Here is a 10,672-nt window from a genome sequence, read left to right as displayed (position 1 = left end):
TGCACAAAACTTCAGCGTCCCTGAGGGTGGCAGCCTCACCCTGGCCCCTCCACTGCTCCGTGTCACCGGGCCCTACTTCCCCAGTCTCCCAGGCCTCAGCCTGCAGGTGCTGGAGCCACCCTGGCATGGGGCCCTGCAGAAGGAGGACGGACCTCAAGCCAGGACCCTCAGCGCCTTCCTGGAGAGAGGTACAGCTGTGAGAGAGGCCCAGGGGCTGCAGCCCAGCTCTGGGACACAGAGTACCCAGGGAACCCTGGGTACTCCCAGTGTGGGGGTTATACACAGAGAGGAGATGGGGAGTCACATTTCGGAAGCACCTGTGCTTTAAATACTGTATCTCCTTTCTTCCTCACAGCTCCTCTGGGAGCCAGAACTTATGGTCCCCATTTTCCACCAATGGAAGCTGAAGCCCTAAAAGAGTCAGTCTCCTCCTGCACCCAAAGGCAGGACATGAAGGGTGCTGCTGGGGCCTGACTAGCCCTGGGCCTGCCCGTAGGTGGAAGAGCAGCTGATCCGCTACGTGCACGACGGGAGCGAGACACTGACAGACAGTTTTGTCCTGATGACTGACACCTCCGAGATGGACCACCAGAGCCATCCTGTGGCCTTCACTGTCACCGTCCTGCCTGTCAATGACCAACCCCCCGTCCTCACTACAAACACAGGCCTGCAGGTGAGAGTATTCCCGGCACCATCCCCCATGTCTGCTTCGAGAAAGAGGCCAGCGTCCCCTACTTCCCAGCACAGAGCTCCCCCTGTCTGAGCCTCAGTTTCCTCCTCTGCAAAATGGGGACGCTGCCGCATGCCTCACGGGGTTGTTGGAAGGAGAGTTGTGAGATTGTGCTGAAACGGAACACAGGTGGGAGGTTTTGTCATGGACACTTGCAGGTAAGTTAGGCAGACTTCTGAGCGGCCACGGGTGGCTCTGCTGTTCCTTCTCCTGTGGCTCAGGACCAGAACTCCCGACAGAATCACTTACAAGCCCATAAGGGCAGGTGTCAGGGCAGGAGCCAATAAGCTTCCCACCTTCACCCCAGCAAGTAAAGGCCGTGGCTTGGCTCCCCAAACTCCTGCCCCTTGTGCCACAGCAGAGCAGGGCCCCCATTTGGCAGAGGTGGAAGTTGAGGCCCAGACATGGGGTGGAACTTCTCTATGGTTGTGAAAGTAGTTCTGGTAGAACAGAAAGGGCATGGCTTCACTAAGCCCACATGGCAGGGCTTTGAATGCCGGCTTCTGGGGTGCGTCCTCCTGGGTCAGCAAGAGTCACTGAAGGTTCCACAGGAGAGCTGACTTGGGCTGTCTCTGACATGGGGCGCTGAGGGGGGCTTTGGTAGTCTAGGATGTGCCCATAGAGGGTGGCCTCATGGTGCAGAGGCCACAGGCCCCTGGAACCACAAGCCAGGACAGCTGTGTGTCAGTATGGCCTCCAGGTGGTGCCATCCACCCGTGTTTGGTCTGGGAGCCCAGCAATGGGGCCCTGTCCCCCACATTATGGCCCCTTCTGCCAAGACTCAGCCTGAGGGCTCCCTGGGGCCAGGGAAGGAAGCCCAAGAATGCCAGAAAGCTCTGTTTCCCGGGCATGTGAGTCCCACTGCAGCTCTGCCCACAAGTAATTGACCCACCAAGACTGGTACCAGGACCTCAGGAACAGGCGCCTGCTCTGCTTGCAAGTGGGAGGCCTGAAAAAGGGTCCCCTTCGCCCAACATGAGGAGGGCCCGTAACTGCTCTGGAAGCACCTGGGCCCATCGCAGCGCTGATTCTGTGCTGCAGAACATGCCAACCATCAGCCCCCCACTCTCCGCGCCACCCACCCCTCCCTCAGCCGGAGGGAGGGCCCGTTTCTAAAATCACCATTCCCACCTGTGCCCCACCCTGGCCAGGCACACATGGAGGCTCTGAAAGGAGACCCCTGCCCCACCAGTGAGACAGATTAAGGAGCACTGTTGGTCAACGTTGGGGATTTCTGGGGGTGAGAACTTGGTGAGCGTAAGAACTGGGGCCTTCCTGGGTAGGGGACACAAGCTGGCCTTGAGGGACACGCAGGACTAGGGCAGATGGAGAGCAAGGAAGCTGGGCCTGGAGGGTGACCTTCCTTGGGGCCTTCCCTGGGGTGACAGGGAAGGTGAATGTGGGGAGGGCCCTTTGTGCAGGGGAGCCAGAGCAGTGCCAGCCTCGATGCCACCTGAGGGCCTGAGCCACAGCAGGATTGGAACCCTGGTGGCAGCCCAGGGCTGGGGAGGAAGGGGTGGGTGAGCAGGGCAAGGCAGAACCTTCACAGGCCTGTGTCCCCAGATGTGGGAGGGGGCCACTGTGCCCATCCCTGCAGAGGCCCTGAGGAGCATGGACAGTTACTCTGGGCCCCTGAGCATCTGGTTTACGCCATTGAGCAGCCCAGCAAAGGGCGGGTAGTGCTGTGGGCAGCGCCGGGCACCGAGGTGCGCAGCTTCATGCAGGCCCAGCTGGGCGGTGGGCTCGTGCTGTTCTCACAGAGAGGTGGGTGCTGATGGCCAGGCCCTGGGTTCCTGCTGCCTGCAGGGGTGCCCTGAGATGGGGAGCCAGCTCGGGCCAGCCGGACCCAATGACTCTGTCTTCAGGAGCCCTGGACGGAGGCATCTACTTCGGCTTCTCTGATGACAAGCACACTTCCTCCAGACACTTCTTCCGAGTGATGGCCCAGAAGCAAGTGCTCCTCTCGCTGGAGGGCAGCCAGACGCTGACTGTCTGGCTGGACGGGTGTGCTGATTGTGGGCATTCCGGGGTGTGCCAGGAGCTGGGGCAGAGCTGAGGGTGGCACGCCAGGGTCACGCTGCCTCTCTGGAGAGACAGGCCTGTGCCTGGATTTCAAAGGGTGATGGCCCCTTTTGCATCTGGAAGGGTCCGTCCAGCCACTCAGCAGCCAGAGCCTCAGAGCCAGCTCCAGCGCAGACACCAACTCCTAGCTTCTGCTCTATGGTGTGGTCCCGGGCCCCCAGCCGGGCCGGCTGTTCCATGCCCAGCAGGACAGCATAGGGGAGGACATGGTGAACTTCACTCAGGCAGAGGTAAGGGCCTCACTCTGCAGCCACCACTCAGATGCCCACAGCCTCAGGTGGCTGCTGTGCCACAGACATCATGTGGACATGGGTGCAGGTTCCAGCATCGCTGGCAGCAGACACTCCCAGTCCTGCCATGGCCCAGGCCCTGGTGTCCTGCCCTCCAGGAACCACCAGGCTGGCAGAGCAAGTTCATGTTCCCAGAAGGAGAAAGAAGGATGCAGGAAGTTGGGGATACAGGGCCCTAGAGCAGGGCTGGGGTCTTGGGGTGTGGCTTCCAGAAGAAAGCTACAGCCAGACCCAAGGGTCTGGAGAGGGGGCACTAGTGGTACCCCAGTAGCTGGCAAGGGGCAACGCTTGGTCCAGAGGGTTGGAGTTGGAGATGAAGCAGCTGCTGGGCCTGTGGGCAGAGGCGTGAGCCTGGGGCTCAGGTCAGGTGCCAGCCAGAGACAGTGGATCCTAGGGGCAGATGAGCTGATGAAAGGCAGCTGAGTCAGCCAAGAGGGTGAAGCCACGGTTCATCCGTCCTGGTGGCTTCAGAGACCACTAGGAAGAACTAGAGCTCTCAGCCATGGGTAGCAGCAGACTCTGTGATAACTGTGCCATGGGGGCCAGCCCAGTCATCGCTTAAACGAACACCTCTTCCCGAAGGCAGAACAGGAGTTGTTCCATAGCAGGGCAGAGTGGCGCAGACTCTTCCGTGGGCTGTCCTGGGCAGGTGGTGCAACTGATGCCCCTGCCAGGAGGCTGCATGGGCATCTGGATCCAGCACATGATCACAGTGAGTTCTGGGTAGGGAGCGGTCTTGTGGGGCGCAGAGCTGACTCTGTCACTCAGGAGCCATGGCAGGCGGTACTGCCCCAAGTACCTCCAGAGGGGTCTGGCTGGCTGGTCCCCCCGCCAGCCCTTGAAAATGGCATAGCCCACCCCAGCCCCCTTTCTAAGCTCCCTTGCTTGGGCAGGGACCTCCTGAGCCTGGCACTCTCCCTCCTGAGAGGCGCAGATGGCATTCAGGAAATGCAAAGCAGAGGTTTCTTGGGCCTCTCACATCAACACCTCCCAGTCCCAGGTTCTGTATTTCCCTGGAGCCCCACTCCTGCTATGGCCCCCTCCCCACAATGAGATATTCATCAGGCTGGTGTCTACAGCTGCTGTGTACCCTCGGTTGCTGGGAGCCTTTGTCAAGAATGCACAGGAATGGGGAGGGCACGGGACCTGGCCATCAGCAACCCTCGCGCACTCTATAGTCCCACGTTACTCAGAGCTTCCCCGTGCCCCAGCAATACGAAGGACTAGACTGAATGGGCACCAGGGTACCAGGCTGGCAGTGCCACAAAGGCAAGTGGGGAAGAGGCTACATGGGCTATCTGGCCCACTCAGGGAGGAGGGCAGGACTGGGGATTGTCTTGACAGCAGCCCTGTCCCACAACACTGAACTGGGCAGGGAAGGGGTCAGATGTTCCCCTGACATGGGACTGGATTCCAGAGCATCGGACCTGGCTGCCAGAACCAGCCCTCTCCTTCCAAGGCACTGGGACCATGGATGCTGGAGCCACGTATGGCTGAGGGCTGGTGGAGCCTGCCCCCCAGGGAGTGCTGACTCCCGGAGGTGGTCGTTTTTGGGGAGGGGGCTATGGGGCTCGTCCCACCTGCCCCCTTCTTTCCAGCATGTACATGGCACTTCCCTCTATTTTCATTCTTGGTGGCCGCCCCACACATTGCATTCCTCCTCCTCCTCGCTGTCCTCCATCCTCCATTCCCTCCAACTCCTCTCCCAGCCCCTGGGGAGCCTACCTCAGGTCAGAGAGCCTGAACCCTGAGATACGCTGGGTGTGTGGATTTCCTTCAGCTACCCTGATGTCCCCACTTCCAAGTCCTGACTCCTTTGAGCCATCCCAGGGGGTGTCCAGCCACTGGACCACAGGAGCAGAGACCAGGCTGTGACTGTGTGACCATCAAGGTTTGTGATGTGTGTGACACATCACATGAGTGTGAGAATGTGAGAATGGCACCAAGCCTGGGCTAGGACAGAAGCAGCTAGGGAAGGAGCCTGGGGGCCATGAGCAATCTGATTTTTTATCCACCTCCCCCCCCGCCACCTTACCCAGTCTAAACCAATGTGGTAGGGGTGGCTGCTGGGGAAGGGATGGGAGTGTCTGAAGCCCACTTCATTCCCAAAGATTTCTAAGGAAAAGCATTCTACATCCTCTGGCTTGGTCTTGTTGACCCATGGCCCTCTTTCAAGGACATTCACTCTGATTCCCAGTGTGCCCTGTTTCCACTGGCCACGTTCTCTAAGGAAGAACAATAGTATCTGTTTTTGTTTCCAAATGGCTGGAGAGTGGGGCTGTGGGTCCAGCACCCATAAACCAAAATGAGGCAAGGACTGGGGCTTGCCCTAGGATGTGCTGATGACCAACGGAGATAGGTAGAGGCAAGCAGTGCGGTATTGGGCAAGACTGGGAGTCTAGAGATGCTGCTTCACCCTGGGACTTCAGGCAAGTTCCTTTCCCTCCCAGAGCCTCAGCGTCCTTTTTTTTTTTTTTTTTTTTTTGAGGCGGAGTCTCGCTCTGTCGCCCAGGCTGGAGTGCAGTGGCGCGATCTTGGCTCACTGCAAGCTCCGCCTCCCGGGTTCCCGCCATTCTCCTGCCTCAGCCTCCCGAGTAGCTGGGACTACAGGCGCCACCACCATGCCTGGCTAATTTTTTTGTATTTTTAGTGGAGACGGGGTTTCATTGTGTTAGCCAGGATGGTCTCGATCTCCTGACCTTGTGATCCGCCCGTCTCGGCCTCCCAAAGTGCTGGGATTACAGGCTTGAGCCACCGCGCCCGGCCTCAGCATCCTTTCTATCAAATGATTTCTTTCTGCCTTTCTCCCAGGGTGGCTGTGGGGATCAAGGGAGACAGTGGTCATAGGGATACTGTGTTAACTGTAGATGTGGCCATAGGAGCACTTTGCTAACTACCAACATGAGTTCAGACTCTTCAGGGTATTTGGAACCCAGGTCTGTGGTGAGGTGTGACATATGGGATGTAAGGTTTGATGTCTGCTCCAACTCTAGTCTTGCTAACACATGTGAAACATTTGGCAAGTCATGATCCTGCCTTGGGGAAAAGGGCAGTCTGGGAGAGCTTCTTCAAGGCAGCCTGGCTTCAATGCAGTCCGGGGCATGACTGAGATAGGCTTATGTGATGAGTTATTGGAGGGTATCTGGGTAAAGAGCTGCAGTGTGGGCAGAGGTTTAGTGTGGGACTCACTGAGGACAGCCACTGGCCAAAGCAGGGAACAGAGACAGAAAGAGAAATAGCTCTGTGGGGAGGGTGGGGCATAGGGTGGAGAACTTCAAAGTCCGAAGAGTATGACTTGTTGGGGCTCAATGCTGTAGGCAGTAGGGAGCCATGGAAGGCTCTTAGGTAGAGAAATGGCAGCTGAACATTAGCGAGCAAGCGCTGTCTCCCTGAGCAGCATGGATGGTCCTCTGAGTATGCCAGCATGAGTGTGCAGGGAGCTGGTGCAAATGCCTCTGTGTGTGGGTGAGCTTCTGTGTTGTGACTCTGCCCATGTGTGTGCTTCAGTGTGCCGAGTGGCTGCACACCCCAGATCTGTGCTGCATGTGCCAGCCAGTGAGGGTGCTGGGCACTGGGAGGTGGCAGGGAAGGAGGCGTATGCGTGTTGTGGGCATGTGTGTTAGCATGTGCATGCCAACAGTGGGGCCTCACAGCATGTGTGTGCACACCCCGGCAAGTGCATGTGTGTGTCCCCCAACCCCAGGCCTGCCCCACCCATGCATATGAGCTGCCATGTTGATTTGATGCTGTCTTTCAGAATCACTATCAGTGGCCCCTGAGGAGCATCAGCCGTGGTAGGTACATGCCTCGCCACCTGCTGCATGAATGGTATTCCCGCCCCACTGCACCAGCTCCACAGGGGGGCACACCTGGGACCTCAGATCCAGGCTCCCTGCCCCTCCTTTCTGGAGCTGCAGATTTGCTCTTTCCTCTTTCTGTCCTCGTGCTGTGGCTCTCTCACCTCCCTTCCCTGTGAGCCATGGGATTCAGCACCACTGCCCATGGCCTCCATGGCTGAGCCTGGGAGCTCTCGGAACAGGCTCCATGCCCAAGCTGGCAGACATGGGTGCTCTCTGGAGCCATCAGAGAGGGCATAGAGCTCATGGTTTATGGTGTAGGGGCTGGGAGCTTGGAGGGTGTTGTGTGGGGCTGGACTCTGAGGAGGCCAGAGGTCTAGGAACGTCATCCTGGGCACGCCATACCTGTCATGCAGTCTGAGTCATGCTGCCAGGGCAGGGCATCCAGCTCCCAGCCTGGGAGTGCCGAGAGCCGAATCCACTGCAGAGCAGCGGTGATAGTCGGGGTCCCACCTCCTCTATCTGTCGGCAATCCAGTGATGATCTAGGATAAAATCTTAAAGTCCCATACACATGGTCATCCCACAACACACTTCACAGGCCAGGAAGGGACACACAGCCCCCTTCCCATCCTCCCAGGTACCATCATAGCTGCTAGTGTGTGACCGAAGGCAGGGTCCCTGGCCCCCGCTGAAGCATTACCACTGGCCAGCAGGCTCACGCACCTTGGCCAGTTGCTCCTAGGGGTCACCTGTGCTATTCAGCCAACGGGACCACAGTGCCTCTTGGCCCAGCTGAGCTCTGCCTAGTGAGCCCACCTGCCTCTCCTGCCACAGACTCTCCCTCTTCTGCTTTTCCCAGCAGGAAGGGCCCAGCCTCACCTATGAAACCCGCAGGCCCCCTGCCCCGCAACCAGTTGAGGCTCCCGTCTTAGACTTATAAGTCTATGGCCAGTGGCATCCAGCTACCTGCCCTCCCTGCCTTCCCCAGGCTCCCTTCAGAGGACCCTGGTCTTTCTGACCACTCAGAGGGGCCTCTGGCACTCACTCCAGCCATCCATCCCTTATAGCTTCACCATTTTGGTTCAAGCAGTGTTCCGTATCAGGCCAGTTGGCTGTTGGGTGGGGCTCCCCAAACAAGAGGTGCCCCTGGGCCAGTGGGTTGGAAGACAGGGTGACCAGAGAAGGGGGAAGCCCAAGGGGGCTGAGCATTGGTCTGAACTGTGGGTGCACTGCCTGGCTGCCATGGGTGAGGCCAGCGTGTGTGGGCTGGGGAGGGCTGCCACAGCCCCAGGCACTACCTGTGAAGCTCTGGCTCCTCCCTCCATCTTCCTCCCCTTTCCCTTCCAGCCCCTTTTCCAGGAACCTTTGCCACACCCACACCTGCGCCCTCCCCTCCCTGGCCCTCCCACAGCTCCTGTGGCGTGCCAGTGCTCTGTGCTTGCCTCACCAGCTCTCTGCTTGCTTTTATCTCTCCTGTTGTCTCTCTGCTTCTCTCTGACTGCCAGCTGATTGGGTCAGGCAAGTCCACCCCATCCTGAGAGCCCCAGCCACACTTTAACCTCCAAACAGATCCTCCTCTTCTCGGAGGCCTCCCTTTCCAGGCGTGCTGGGCAGGTGTCCTGTGACTTGACAGTGGCTCCCCAGCCCCAAAGCCAGCCCCCTTCATCTGTGACTTAGTCTGTTGTAGTGCTGAGCTGACACATCCAGGTGTGACCGTTCCTGAAAACTTGTGCCCTTTTGTGGTACGCCCTGCCCTGTTCTATAAATATCTATAAATACTCTGTGGTATGCCCTGCTCTGTTCTATAAATATCTACAAATACTCTGTGGTATGCCCTGCCCTGTTCTATAAATATCTATAAATACTCTGTGGTACGCCCTGCCCTGTTCTATAAATATCTATAAATACTCTGTGGTATGCCCTGCCCTGTTCTATTAATATCTATAAATACTCTGTGGTATGCCCTGCCCTGTTCTATAAATACCTATAAATACTCTGTGGTATGCCCTGCCCTGTTCTATAAATATCTATAAATACTCTGTGGTACGCCCTGCCCTGTTCTATAAATATCTATAAATACTCTGTGGTATGCCCTGCCCTGTTCTATAAATATCTATAAATACTCTGTGGTACGCCCTGCCCTGTTCTATAAATATCTATAAATACTCTGTGGTATGCCCTGCTCTGTTCTATAAATATCTACAAATACTCTGTGGTATGCCCTGCCCTGTTCTATAAATATCTATAAATACTCTGTGGTACGCCCTGCCCTGTTCTATAAATATCTATAAATACTCTGTGGTATGCCCTGCCCTGTTCTATTAATATCTATAAATACTCTGTGGTATGCCCTGCCCTGTTCTATAAATACCTATAAATACTCTGTGGTATGCCCTGCCCTGTTCTATAAATATCTATAAATACTCTGTGGTACGCCCTGCCCTGTTCTATAAATATCTATAAATACTCTGTGGTATGCCCTGCCCTGTTCTATAAATATCTATAAATACTCTGTGGTACGCCCTGCCCTGTTCTATAAATATCTATAAATACTCTGTGGTACGCCCTGCCCTGTTCTATAAATATCTATAAATACTCTGTGGTATGCCCTGCCCTGTTCTATAAATATCTATAAATACTCTGTGGTACGCCCTGCCCTGTTCTATAAATAGCTATAAATACTCTGTGGTATGCCCCGCCCTGTTCTATAAATATCCATAAATACTCTGTGGTATGCCCTGCCCTGTTCTATAAATATCTATAAATACTCTGTGGTATGCCCTGCCCTGTTCTATACATATGCATAAATACTCTGTGGTACGCCCTGCCCTGTTCTATAAATATCCATAAATACTCTGTGGTATGCCCTGCCCTGTTCTATAAATATCTATAAATACTCTGTGGTATGCCCTGCTGTGTTCTATTAATATCTATAAATACTCATATATATATATATATATATGAGCAAGCATGGGGGTGCATGGGGGTGCTGTGCAGGCAGCCGTGTGGCCTGACAGTCTCTATCAGTCCTGCCATCCCTCAGCTGAGAATCAAACCCATTTCTGGGTGGCGGGGAATGTGTCCTCTGCTGGCTGTGTTCTCTGTGGAGTTCAGGGGAGGGAAAAGGCCAAGCCATTTCTAGGGTGCTATTGGGAGTAGTGAAAAGGCCTTTCCAAGGGACACTTTTCCTGGAAAGCCCCTGGAACTTAGCTGGCTCTTATCCTGTGAAGCAGGCTCTGGCCACTAGGGGGCAGGGCCATGAACTCAGCCTGAAGGAGCCTGTGGGACAGCCAGCACTCTAGAGGGACAGACAGAATAGGCCACCGGGTGCAGACAGGAGAGGGAGGCAAGGGGATGGAACGGAAGACGCCTGGGGTGGATGGAAGTCAGTGGCCTTCGGTGCTGGTGTCTGTCTTCCTGGCCACCGCTAGATTAGGCTTCTGAGCCTGTTGGCTGTCAGGGCTAGGCGCCATAGCAGGCCCCATGAAATTCACCAGGTGTCACCAGACAGCATACAGTTAACAGGCCTGGAAGTCCCCAACAGCCCAGCTGGACATGCTCAGACACTCTGGGGCTCCTTGTTCAGTGGCACAAACTCCAGGACCCAGTGAGGGAAATGGGAACCCACCAGGCTGCGCAGTATGGCTAAATCCATTTATTCCAAAATGAAAAGCAAAATAAACAGGAGTCGCACCACCAAGGAAGGCAGGACCCCATCCCCACCTCCTTCTTCCGTCCTATGGTATCAATAAATAAGTTTCCCAGCTGTAA

General features: G+C 56.1%; 1 long non-coding RNA gene across 4 annotated transcripts; it reads left to right on the top strand.

Annotated features, from left to right (window-relative positions):
• The first annotated feature begins 295 nt into the window (after window positions 1-295).
• LOC102122347 (uncharacterized) lies at window positions 296-9,265 on the top strand. 4 transcript variants are annotated; one of them, XR_012415207.1, is made up of 4 exons: window positions 296-673; window positions 1,882-4,993; window positions 6,860-6,896; window positions 8,407-8,774. It is a non-coding gene; the product is annotated as an uncharacterized lncRNA (long non-coding RNA). The 4 variants fall into 4 exon arrangements; XR_010588173.2 differs by having other exon boundaries at window positions 1,882-3,042; window positions 3,685-9,265; XR_012415205.1 differs by having other exon boundaries at window positions 6,860-9,198.
• Window positions 9,266-10,672: the final 1,407 nt, after the last annotated feature.

The sequence above is a fragment of the Macaca fascicularis genome, chromosome 7 (genome assembly GCF_037993035.2).
Source record: "Macaca fascicularis isolate 582-1 chromosome 7, T2T-MFA8v1.1".
Classification (NCBI taxonomy): Eukaryota; Metazoa; Chordata; class Mammalia; order Primates; family Cercopithecidae; genus Macaca; species Macaca fascicularis.
The sequence above is the reverse complement of the archived record's forward strand: the minus strand, read 5'-3'. Positions and strand labels throughout refer to the sequence as shown.